Here is a 14,048-nt window from a genome sequence, read left to right as displayed (position 1 = left end):
TTCTTTTACAGAACACCTCATTAAGTGGTGCCTTGAGATGATTCCTCTGCCTTCACTGAAAAAAGCCCTTGAATTTCACTTGGGAACACACATTAAGCGCATGTGGGAACATGTTAAATTCATGTAATATGTGATCAAAAGAATAAGACATTTAAAAGTTTGGTATTTGGTATCATATTTACTCATCTGTTAGGGACAGACATGATGTGTCTGCATCCACTTTTATTGTACTGAGAAATGGCGGTGACTGTGGCTGTAGTATGGGTTTGGAATGCCATGAGGGAGAGTAAATGATCACAGAATTTCCATTTTTGGGTGAACTAGCTTTTAAGGCTTGGAATTTGCACATGTGAAAACTTGGATATACATTTTCAATTTTTTTCTAAACCACACTAAAATCACATGTGGAATTCTTATGGTTTCTCAGTGAGCAACCATGCTTGTAATTTCCTAGATTATTGAAGAACAATGTATTACAATTTTAGTGTGGTCAGGCGGAACAGTCCTCATTTTCTGAGCTGCATTATATGTCCTGACAGAGGTTCAGTGGGCTTTTGTCATGATAATCAATATTAGCTTAAATATTTAAGAACCTGACATCGCTGTCCTTTGTGCTTTTTGTGTCACAAGAAACAAGCAATGAGAAACAATTGAATTGTTGATTTCCCCCCTCTCCTGCTAGAAGCCAAAAACTGTGGAGAGATGGATAATAATGGCACCACAGAGTACAGGTCAAGGTAATCAAACAGCAAAATAAATGATGTCCTCTTCATATAGCCTTCACATGCAACTGAAGTCAGTCTTGTAGGGTTGGTATTCAGATAGTATAATCCCTTTATCAGTTGTATAGATCTGAAGCCTGAAGAAACATCTTGCTGCTCTACATGGGGTCAAGGAGATGTACAACCGCTTCAATTCACTGGAGATTCAATGATAGATTAAGTGGAATCTTTTTAATCTAAGCAGTCTGTATTTAAGTCGGTTTGCAGTCACAGCCTTCAACATATTAATGACCTCATATTGAAGAGGGATATCACTTCAAAGGTATTTCTTACATCTTATTTTAGGTCAGATGGTGGAAGGTTTTACTAAGAGATAAAAAAGCAGTTGTTTTAGCATTGAGTCTTTAGAGGGTAGAGCCTTTTAGGCACTCTGAGACCATTCAGGCAGTGCTTAATGTTTTGTTCTCACAGGCAACAAACACATGGCTCCTCAAGAATCATCAGAGCTCATTTTCTCACACTTCTAGGCATGTTTATCCTGTCACTTGTTAATGGATTCTTATGCATAAAATCGCCATGCTCATGCATTTAACATGCAACTTGTAATGATTTCAATCTGTATTGTTCTGTTTCACTCTGTCTCTTTGTCCTACTACCATATTTGTACTGCTGTTTTTTTTTTTTTTTAAATAAATAATTTTACATACACAGAAGAAAAAAACACTAAAATTGAGATTAATTGCTGCTGTAAAGTTTAAAATCAAAGTTAATTTAAATTAAATTAAAAAAAGGCAATCGAGAAGAAACACAATGAAAACTCATAAAATCAAGTTCTTAAAAATTACAGAAATCTTTTAACTAGTCGTATTTTAAACTGTTTCATGAAAATGATTTTGTTATGGCATAATGATTACAGTAAGACATATTTTACAGCGTTGCTGTCCTCATCTGTTGAGCTATATAGGTCAGCTGTTTGATTAGTAGAGTGGGTTGCCAGTCAATCAGGCTTATGATATGGAATGTGCTGACATTCTCTCCAGGCCTACAGCTGAGTTTCCGGACACGCGTAGAGGAGGGGCTTATCCTGTTTGCAATTTCCCCTGGAGTGCAGGAGGAGTATGTCACTCTGCAAATAAACAAGGTCCATCCGTACTTCCTCTTCGACCCTCAGGTATGTCGTGGTCATTGACAGCTATGTTTTTATTTATGCAATGGTCCCTTTTTTTGTTGCATCAATTCAGATGTGTTTAGCTTTTCCTGTGGCACTACTCTAGCAGGAGTAGCAGGACACAGGTTCTGGTCCACTGAAAACCAGGAAGTAATCATGGTCACATAAACAAAGGTGAATGCTATTTGGGGGTGCTCTAAAATGAAATTTTTACTTCACTGACGGTTAGAATTTGGGTTTGGGGGTAAAGTTAAAGACATTTAAAAAATACAACTCACTTTTGGTGCCTCTCTGTGGACATTTCACCTGGAAACTGAAGCTGTTACAGCACTTCTTGCTTCAGCCACTGGGGATAGGGATTTGAAATTTCACACCAATTTCCACAAAATAACTTTTGACCTACTGTTGCTGTATTCACATTTTTGTGGTCTTTGCTTTTTAAGGCAGCTATCTAAATAGGCAGTATGCAACAAGGCAGCTTAGCTTTAAAGATGGAAATGTACATTTTGATGGCATTAACTATGTATAATTTTTTTCTGTGCTACAGACTTCAGCTCATTGAGTGTTTGAGTTTCAGACCAATTAACTTGCTACCCGCAGACATTGGGTGGGAATAGCAATGGCATGCTAATTACCCCACTGCAGCACTAGCATGCAAGGTTTAGTCTGTTGCTCTGATGATGAAAGCAATCATGAAAGATGATTTCACATTAATGTCCAGAAGACCACCGAGTTTCTCTCCCCACCAATAACCCACTGTTGCTGAATATTGCCAGTTTTGCATTCGTAAACAGATTTTGTCATGGTAGTTTGATAATTATAACTAAAAGTGGTGTCATGCCCAATTAATGTCCCCAGATAGCATGCCCATTAGTTCCCCCATTAACGAATTCAACAATTCTAATGGGATTAGCACCATGGGATGCTAATTGAGCATAACACAGAGAACCAGTATGCTTCCCCACACACTGTTTCTAATGATGAAATTAATGAGCATTTTATGAAACACTGTCTCATGAAAGTGTATTTAGTTACTGTAAAGGCTGTCACAAATTATGCTGTTTTTCCCCCAATGTCTCCTTATCCTTATCTGAGAGATAACCATGTGATGAGTGGATTTCCAGGCCGACAGTGAGGAGAAACAGTTTCTCCAAGGCCCATGGGCATGATTAGTTGCATTAGTACCATGGACAATGCTCATTTTATCTTAAACAAACTCAAGGGCTATTAACCAAGAGTATGCTGCTCACTATGTTGATGACATACACTCCATCACCTATAGCAGCTAGCTTAAGGACTTTTGCACATATGTTGAGGAACAAATATTTGATTAACTATTTATTAGTACATACATTCTTTTCAACAAGCCTGTTATTTCCCGCTGCTCATTTTATAGGTTAAATAGTTTACCCAAACATGACAATTCTCTCATTATTTTCTCACCCTCGTCTGGTTCTAAACCGGCATGCTGTTATTTATTTTATAGAACACAAAACATTTTTTTATGTTTTCTATTTGATATGACCACATTGTCATAAAGCTAAAAAAACAACAAACAAAAAAAATACCTAAATGCATAAAAAGTAAACCATATAACTTGTGGGTTTTAGTCCACATCATTCAGTAACTTAGTGTGAGAAACAGAATTAAATGTGTGTTATTCAGAGCCGTAACCACAATATATAAGTCCCCACACCCAATAATCAGATATGGCCAGATGTCCTCCAGATGACCTCTCAATAACTGATATCCTTGTTGCTGTTCTGCTGTAATTCATAATGCGCCACTGTCTAATTGTCATTACGTTGTTGCAGGAATAAGATAATGGTTTAAAAGATTAAAAAAAAATGACTGTGCTCAGTAGTTTAACATGTTCGTAAATGTCATTTGAGAATTGTCAATCAAATTGATGAAGGCAGGACTCAAGTTTAAGACGCTAAGTGGGAACCTCATGGATTATCCCAGCATTGTGCATCAGCAAGCAGATAATGTTAAGGGTGTTTGTCATGTGAGATGTAAGTATCTAACTAAACACACAATATTGCAAAAATGCTGTATGGACCGACATGAATTTCCAAGGGCGCAAAACCATTTGGCGGAATTCGCAGTTTTACATTTAAAATATCAAGTAACGTACGTAATTCTTATGTCATTCATAACTGTGAATGTGAAAACGTGAATGGAGCAATTTGCAGTGAATCAGGCTTAAGACAAAGAGTGAATATGTGTATATTGTAAAGGAATTGAATGAATGTGTTTATCTGGCAGGTTTGTGCTAAAAAATTAGCCACCAGTTAACGGAGTAGTTCACTTAAAAAATTTAATTTACTTATACTCACTCATTTACTCACACTTATGTTGTTCAAAACCCTTATGTTGGGGGTTTTCTTGGAACATAAAAATAGATATTTTAAGCAACTCTATTCCATAGAATAAGTAAGGAATAATTGATGACGATCCATTGAATTGTTTAAAAATAATGCACACCCGAGGTGGTAATGCGGTCACGACATGCAGCGGAGTGACCGTTGCACCTCTGGTGTGCATTACTTTTAAACAATTCAACGGGCCAGAGTCAATTATTCTGCTTATACCAAGGTTACCACACCTTAAAACATCGTTCAGGGTTTTATCTCCAAACATTTTCTGGTTTTGTCCCTAAAATGCTCTTGTGAGTGCAACTACTTTCTTCCGCCACATAGTCAGTATCTTGCTTTAATACAGTCGGAGCCTTCGTTGCTTGCGCTGCTTTACTCAAGGACTTACTGGAGGAACAATTTTGTGCGTTTGTGCATGAGTGAGAGTTCGCATTTGACGATCGAAAGCGAGAAACTCAGAAAATGAGTGAGATTACTTCTGGGATTACCTTTTTTGTTGCAGCTCTCATCAGATGTAACATCATTTCAAAATCGGTATATTCCTGTTATAACAACTTTTTTTCATCCCTACTGAGACACAGGAGTGCACTGACATGACATGACGACTCAATTTTTTTGGCCTCAAGCATGTGTGTTATGGCTATAATAATGTTTGTCCTCTAGTGTTTTTCCCTCAGATATCTCAGATAATATAGAACCTGTTGTATTGTCCAAGTGTATCTTGCTTTAATACAGCTCTAGTCTTCGTTGCTAATTCGAAAAAGTCATGTTAGTACCAGCAATGGAGGCTTGTGCTGCTCTCTCTCTCTCTCTCTCTCTCTCTCTCTCTCTCTCTCTCTGTGTGTGTGTGTGTGTGTGTGTGTGTGTGTGTGTGTGTGTGTGTGTGTGTGTGTGTGTGTGTGTGTGTGTGTGTGTGTGTGTGTGAAAGCGGGGGCGTGGAGGGTAACGCAGTGTTTTACATTACAGCTATGTGAGGCTGATTAGGGCGAAATATATTGAAATATTAGAAGTTATTTCAGAAAATAGAAATTGTTGTATTGATCAAGTTACGGGGGTACCGCTCTATTTTTCAGTTTCGACTTGAGTCTCTATGTGTGTGTGGTGTGTGCATGCATGTGTGATGGTGTGTATAAGTGTGGGGGAGACGAGGGAGCGCGAGGGCTCATTTTAAACGAAATTGAAATAAATGTTGGATATTTTAGACATTGTTTGACGTTCTTAACCGATTTATTTGAACCAATGACTTTGTTTATATTGTTATTTTGTGCTGGTAGCTTGTAAGGCTCTTTGAAATAACTGAAATAATTTGGCAAAGTGATATGGAACCGTTATGCGGTCAAGACCTGGAACTAATTTATAGACGTGCATTTATTTAAAAAATAATTGCACACCTTAGAACGTCCGTGAATCAATCAGAATCAAACATTCAACAGACCTGTGGTATAACAGCTTATAGTGAGCAGGAGCTGTTAAGTTTCAAAAAGGACAAATACTATAAAGCACTATTAAATGTCCAGTATATCATAACAGTAGTCCATATGACAAGCACAATATTCCAAGCTTCCTTTTTTTTTCTAGCCTGCTGCTACAAGTCATGTCATCTTATAGAAACATCATTGATGAAAATAAATGTAAATTATATTAATCTTTTCTTTGAGACAGCACAAACAAGAAAGAAAATATGACTAAAACAGGCAAATTGCTAGCAATGCAGACACAGTGCTTATCATGTAATGTGTGAACTTTTAAAATACATGTATCTTTTAAAACCAAAAATTATAAAATGTTGGGCCTTTATCGCATTTCAAACCTTTATTCAGAAAATGATTGCATTCAGCTACTTTACTATATTAAAGGGCCAAATAGAAACAATTATAGTTGTGATATCAACACCCGTGACCCCCCACCCCCAAAATGGTTTGCCCCCCACAATGTTCAAGACATGGTTACAACCTTGGTGTTATTCAATGAAAATCAACTTTTTGCTTTAGCCTTGAAATATTGAGCAAATAATAAATGACAATAAACAATTATTATTATTTAAAAATGATAAAATAATTACAAAATATTAGTTTTTGTGTGAACTATTCCTTTAAAGAATTAGATAATGTTGTCATGTGTATTTAGTAGAACATTGCTATTTCTTAGTTGTTTGTTTCCTTAAATGTGATCATATTAAGCCTTTATTAACACTAGTTGTGTTTTTTATCTAAAAAAAAATCCTTAAAAAAACGTATTAATTTAGCATAATTAGGAATTAATTTATGCAAGTAATTTATATGTGGGGTAAATATCCTCTAGCATTGCTGCAGTTTTTACAATTGATGAATGCTGTGACTGAATGTTTGGGATTTAGTCATTAAAACTCCCTAGCTAATCTTTAAATGGAATGTAGCTGAAACATGAAAATGCTATATTTTACTATATTCAGGTAATGCAATTGTTGGTGGGCATATCCTTAAAGAACAAGACTGATATTTATCTGGAAAAATAAGAAAAGAAAACAGATAATGACTTGTATGAGCATGTACACCCACAGTTGCCTTACAGTTAGGAAGTTACCTGTTAAATTGCTGGCAAATTATTTTATTCAGAAAGGCTTTTAGGTGTTGTGACAGAATTGATCTGCCATTGTAAAGTAACTCCTTAAATACTTTCAGTTGGAGGAGGGATAGGAATGCAGTGTTGTGTTTGTCCTGGTTTCCCCCTAAAGCTCTCTCTTTCTCTCTCTTGCTCTCTGCAGAAAGCATATCACAGGGCTACCTTCCCTCAGCATCCACACACACATATTGATTTGATCATTAAATCTTCATCACAAAGAGGAGATACGATACTTTGTGTCTCGGTGCCTTCACTGCAGAGCACTCAGTCAGGCTGTTAAGTGTATGGACCTGAATGATGTCATATCTTAGCAGGACAATAACCCCATCTTATGTTGATGGTGCCAGCCCATGAAATTTACTGCTTTTGGGGAATGTCCTATCTCTGGGCAGAATTCCTTGTACTTAAGTACTTGAGTTCTGTGCCAAGAGGGATTCTGGCTCTAATTTTTCAACAACTTCTCCATCTTTTCGTCAATTAGCACAGCTGTTGGAAAGTAAATTGTCATGTAGGTCTGTGTATACAGTATGTATATAATGACTGTAATTTTTCATACTGTCATTCTGCTATGTTCAAATGCATTAAAACACATTTGTAGTTCTTACACGTTGGTGAATCTTTCTGCCAGGTTTAGCTGAGACACTTCACTTGTAGCGGCCAATGTGACCATTTTGTGTGTGTGTGAACAGAGCTAAATTAGTGCAATTTATGATACCACTGTTGTCAGATTTGACTGCTGAAAAAATGTAGTCTGATTGTTATCTACACCAACAGTGATGAAGATTTCAGTCTTTCCCCTTTCAAGGAGATAGGAGCTTTACTTGAATGCTGCCTATATCCATAGAAAATAAATGCCCTGGAGCTGAATTGCCATGAAAGGGACTTTTAACTTTTACCTTCTAACTGTTTCTAGCTGTTATATCTAGTAAGATAGTATATCTGCAAGAATAATGAATGTGGAAGTTTCACTTTATTCAAGCTTGTAGGTTATATAAGGGGTTCTTGGGTACCACAGCACAATGGGGTTCCGCCAGGAGTGGTTAGGGGTTCCGCAAAATTTCTGCTTAGTTTAATATTTTAATAGCCACCAGTTAAAAGTACTGGCAGTACCGAGAGCTGACTCAATTCCATACCTGGGCATTGTTTGTCTACATCCGGAAACTTTTTAAATGCTCAAATGCGTGTGTGCACGTTCTCTCTATAGAGCGCATGTTTCTCATGGTGAATCCAGCTGTGCGCGTGAAAATGTAAATTTGTTTCTTGACGTGATATGAATGCAAACACAGATGTTAATTTATTAAGGGTGTGTTAACAGACGGAACAACAATTTCTGAAGACAGTACATTTTTACCTCTTTGTCCAATCACTGTACTGTAGTGCTGGAGAGTAATGTCTCCACCTAAATATTCTGATCAGCTTTCATTTGTGCAGTGTGTGCGCTTTGTTCATTATACTCGAGTGATTAACCCTCAGTGTTTGATGCTAGGCCTCAGCCGTGGCCCTCATCCCTCTCAACAACAGAGGGAGATGTTATGACGACAATCAGTGGCACCACCTGATCACTACCAGGAAGCAGACTGTTGGAACAATCATTGTTGACAGTCAATACAGTGGTAATGGCGCAGACCCACACACATATGATATTCATAGTCCAGCTCCAAACACTCACTTCTGCTCTGTCAATGCCTCTAAAGCCCCCACTTTGACAGATTTCAAGCAAAGGAATTGTCAAGGTTAATCATTGCCATTCATTGTGTGATTAGAATAATTAGGCCAAAGAAGCCTCTCCTTTTCTGAACTTACATTTCAATTAAGGCTGGAGGTGCAAAGTGGAGTCTCTGGTCTCGGAAGAATCTCAGGGGATTTCTTCCATCAGAGGAAGGGTAGCTTTATCTCACTTACTCGTTGGAGTATTAAGACTTTATCTGCTTTGGAGCATCACCTAAATCCATTAGACTGTAACAATAAAGTTGTTAAAAAAATACTGCTGTACCCCACTCTGATTATTAGACCAGCCAGGAACAGTTTCAGAAGAACATTACTGTATTGATTTAGCATTTGCACATGTTCTGGGGTATCGGGTCACACTTTTCTCCTCAACAGGATCGGCATCCACTACAAGTGGAAGTACAATCATCATTCAGAACACAGGCTTAGGAGGCATTCCAGAGCATTTCAACATTCTAAGACAAGACACTGGTAATTCATCACTCAGTATCTTGATAATTGAAAGCTGTGCAGTGCTGAGATGGCAGAACTGTAAAAAGAGATATGTATCAGTATTTAGAGTATTTGGTTCAATGATGTGATGCTAATTTTTTGCTTGAATACACCTCATCCTGTGTTTTCATTTTCTGAATTTTGTATTTTTTTTTATGGGACATTTTTGAGGTCCAAAGTGTAAATGGGAATAATCGAGTAAAAACAAGGCATAAAAGTAAAAAAAAAAAAAAAGTAAAACCAACATGAATTGAACTGGCATATGCATTTATAATGTAGATTAAAAAAAAAATCATAATCTTATTTTTTTTTTACCCATGCATCCATTGAGTACTTGAGTTTTGAAGTTTATATACATACACTCACCTAAAGGATTATTAGGAACACATGTTCAATTTCTCATTAATGCAATTATCTAATCAACCAATCACATGGCAGTTGCTTCAATGCATTTAGGGGTGTGATCCTGGTCAAGACAATCTCCTGAACTCCAAACTGAATGTTAGAATGGGAAAGAAAGGTGATTTAAGCAATTTTGAGCGTGGCATGGTTGTTGGTGCCAGACGGGCCGGTCTGAGTATTTCACAATCTGCTCAGTTACTGGGATTTTCACGCAAAACCATTTCTAGGGTTTACAAAGAATGGTGTGAAAAGGGAAAAACATCCAGTATGCGGCAGTCCTGTGGGCGAAAATGCCTTGTTGATGCTAGAGGTCAGAGGAGAATGGGCCGACTGATTCAAGCTGATAGAAGAGCAACTTTGCCTGAAATAACCACTCGTTACAACCGAGGTATGCAGCAAAGCATTTGTGAAGCCACAGTGAGGCGGATGGGCTACAACAGCAGAAGACCCCACCGGGTACCACTCATCTCCACTACAAATAGGAAAAAGAGGCTACAATTTGCAAGAGCTCACCAAAATTGGACAGTTGAAGACTGGAAAAATGTTGCCTGGTCTGATGAGTCTCGATTTCTGTTGAGACATTCAGATGGTAGAGTCAGAATTTGGCGTAAACAGAATGAGAACATGGATCCATCATGCCTTGTTGCCACTGTGCAGGCTGGTGGTGGTGGTGTAATGGTGTAGGGGATGTTTTCTTGGCACACTTTAGGCCCCTTAGTGCCAATTGGGCATTGTTTAAATGCCACGGTCTACCTGAGCATTGTTTCTGACCATGTCCATCCCTTTATGGCCACCATGTACCCATCCTCTGATGGCTACTTCCAGCAGGATAATGCACCATGTCACAAAGCTCGAATCATTTCAAATTGGTTTCTTGAACATGACAATGAGTTCACTGTACTAAAATGGCCCCCACAGTCACCAGATCTCAACCCAATAGAGCATCTTTGGGATGTGGTGGAACGGGAGCTTCGTGCCCTGGATGTGCATCCCACAAATCTCCATCAACTGCAAGATGCTATCCTATCAATATGGGCCAACATTTCTAAAGAATGCTTTCAGCACCTTGTTGAATCAATGCCACGTAGAATTAAGGCAGTTCTGAAGGCGAAAGGGGGTCAAACACAGTATTAGTATGGTGTTCCTAATAATCCTTTAGGTGAGTGTATGTTAATTGATGTGAGAAACCTTGTGAGTGGGTGTGTTCTGTATAAAGGTCCAGCAAAGCAGCAGGGGTTTGCTGGGTGTTTGAGAGATGTATTGGTGCAAAGATCCAGTGGCACCTGTGATGTATGGGAACCACTGGACTGGGACTCAGCACTAGAAAAGCATTTGACCTATGATGGGCTGTCCCGCTGTCTCTGAAGATGGGGCATACTTCCTTGGACATGGTAGCCACTATATTAGAATTAATTCACGTAATCTAAAAATTAAATTATCCCTTACCTTTTTCTTATGTACTATGTATAAAGAGTGGCAGACAGACATTAAATTAAATGTAATAATAATAATTATAAAAATAATTAAAAAGATTTTAAATATTGTATTTTTTAATGTTTAGTAAATATTAAGTTTATATAAAGTTAACATGAATTTAGTGAAATCTCTTCTCCCATTCACCCATCCAGCTCAGTTTGTGCTCATCTCTGTACTCTTATTTCCTGGCAGTTTTTATTGTTTCAGATAAATCAGCCTGTTCAGAATGTGACTCTGCCATCCCTCTCTCTCTTTCTCACATTTCTCTGTCTCTCTCTTACCCTCCACCCTGCCGCTGTGCACGTTTTGGTGGCTGCATCAGGGATGTTAAATCTGCACATGGGCCTGTTGTAAGTTCGGCAGCCGTGTCCAGCAGTGCTGTCAGAGTCAATCTGGATGGATGTCTGTCAGCTGACACCAGCGCTAACTGCAGGGGAAACGACTCCATTCTGGTATACACAGGGAGAGACAGGAGCGCAGAGGACCTGACACTGCAGCCCTTCACAGGTAAAAGCAGCATCCGACCCCTTTCAAGCACATCCCCACCAGTGCGCTAGCTAAGCCTCATTGACCCACAGCTATTTTGGCCTCATGTTGCCTGCCTTGTCTGTGTCAGGCGATTGTTTGGTCTGATTTGTTCTTTCTGCTCTGGGTGTGTTATTGTAAAGACCAAACAGAAGAACAAGATATTAAGTCCACCCTAGCAATGGGTGGATACACATCAGGGGCACAGATAGGTCAAATCTAAAATAGCTACCACTGTCACCTTCATCAGCAGTAATGCAAAACTGTTGAGAGCGGCTCCTTGGCTAATGCTCATGGACAAATATAGCAGAGTTCTCTCTATGTAAGTGATTGAGATGGAGTGGAAACAGTTTGTGTATTTGCTCGCCAGACTCACTGTGAGCCCAGTCTGTAGGTGTTACACATCACAAAGTGTATGTACTGAAATACCTCTGTGTTTTCAGTATAGATAAAATGATTTTGACATATGCTTTGCACCAGTGTTGTACTAGCTACTCGAGATCTTGAAACCACTTTTGAAGGTCTCATCTCGGAATGGATAAAATTTTTACTCGGCCTTGTCGCAGTCTCAAACAAAGAGGACTCAGGATTTTATTTCAAGACCGGTTAAGACCACAGCTGCGGGGATATCACTGAATTGCTAGTCCGCAGTCAGTCGCAACTCCTCACATGCCCACAAAATGATCCTGCATCTTCACACTTGTATTAAAAACATTCAGTCAGTGAATCAAATTAATTAATAGAATACAGCAGGTGTATGTTTTTACTCAAAGACTAAAAGCTGTTTATTTGTTCAAAGCATAGATTTACAGATGTTATGAACAGATGTGGCTTAATTATCGTGTTTCTCACATGAAACATAAAAAGAATATGAGAAATTAAATGCAATTAAAATGAAATGTTACATATTATTACTAAAAGCAAATTCTCCTGTTTTAAATAAGTCCAAGAACACTGTGATACGATTCTGAGGTACTTTGATCTTCAAGGAGCACGTTTGACATCTGAACCACTGAATGAGGCCAGGCGGCTGCTCCTGGGTCCTAGTGCTTGCCGGATCCAACCTCTGTCAGTGTGACTTATGTGTTTTTATTCTCTCTATCAACAACGCGATTTTGACACAGTGTGATTTATAGTTAGGTGTGACTTTATTTCCAGAAAATACAGTAAATAAATAAGTTCATTAAAAATAAATGAAAAAATTATTTGCTGTGCCGTTGCAAGAATTAATTTTCAAGAACAAATCTACAAATTGGAAAAGACACAAATTTGTTGGTTTTTCATTATCCAATCAGCATTCTTGGCATCTGTAACCTAATTATACAGCATACAAGTACCTATGCTACTTGCGTTTTTTGCATAACCACATTTCAAACATTACCAGTTCATGCTACTACAGACAGAAAACATGGACAAGTTCTTGAAAGGGAAACTATCGACGATTGTTATGTAGGATAGTGGTGTGCCATGGGATTTTGGATCGTAAAAAGTGTGATATGGCAGAAAAAAGGTTGGGAAAGACTGATCTAAACCACAAAGAGTTCATCTGCAAAAAAGCGTCCAAAAGAAAACACAGCAATATGTAAATCCTGCAATTCAATGCTTACCGAGACAGCTGGGACCATGTCCACATTTTATCGGCACTTAGAAAGAAAGCATAAAGAATGGTAAGCTAAGTGTAAATGATTCTAGCAAAGTTGGATAGCTAATGTTAGCAATCTGCCTCTTGCTGCATTTCATTAAACTTGGAAAGTCAGATTTTCCAACTTCCTACTGAGAAAAAAGCAATGGAACGCCACTTGAAGTCGTAATTACAACTTGGAAAGTTGTGCGGAAATTTTCAATTTCACTGAGATGCAGGTGCGTGATGTCACACAGTCTTGTCGGCACTAAGGAAGATGAACAAAATAAGTGATAAACATTCACTTTTATTAAATAATATTGATAAAGTAGTCAAAGTTCCAACATTACATGATATTAAAGCTTGTATAACAAACGTTATCAGAGTAGTAGGTGTTCAAAACTTGGTAAATTATGCTTGTGCTCTTATGATAATTGTACACCTGTAGCACAAATGCTAGCATTGCAGATTTGTTATGAATTTTTTGCTAGGAGACATCTCTTGTGACAGTCAAACACCTGCTAAGCTAATGGAAGCGTTGAATTTTGTTTCCTTTAACGTCATCTTCCGAGCATCTGACATTGGAATGCCTTTAGTCAGAGATTGGAGAAATCAAGTGGAATAGCCTACATCCTATTTTAATGGAATGCTGTATCTGTACCTAAACTCATCTTCACCCCTCACCCAAAGAGATTTATCAAGTATACATAGTAGCTACATATGTAGGCATATTTATGTTTTTAGGACGCTAGTTTCAGTTGCTTTCCAGCTATTTGCCACGTATCTAGGTGCACTAGCTACTTAATTTAGTTAACATATATTGAGGGATGTAGTTAATTCAGTGTTAACTTTGTGAGAGATTGAGAGGATAGGGCATGTAGTGACAAATTGTTGTTCACAAGTTACGTTTTTGCTTGTGATAAACAATGACGAGA

The 14,048-nt window shown here is 38.1% G+C and overlaps 1 pseudogene; it reads left to right on the top strand.

Moving 5' to 3' along the window:
- The window catches only part of LOC127662676 (usherin-like), a 388,775-nt pseudogene that overhangs the window by 157,786 nt on the left and 216,941 nt on the right, over window positions 1-14,048 (top strand).

Source organism: Xyrauchen texanus, chromosome 22 (genome assembly GCF_025860055.1).
Source record: "Xyrauchen texanus isolate HMW12.3.18 chromosome 22, RBS_HiC_50CHRs, whole genome shotgun sequence".
Taxonomy (NCBI): domain Eukaryota; kingdom Metazoa; phylum Chordata; class Actinopteri; order Cypriniformes; family Catostomidae; genus Xyrauchen; species Xyrauchen texanus.
Note: the sequence above shows the minus strand (reverse complement) of the source record. Positions and strands in the feature narration are given on the sequence as shown.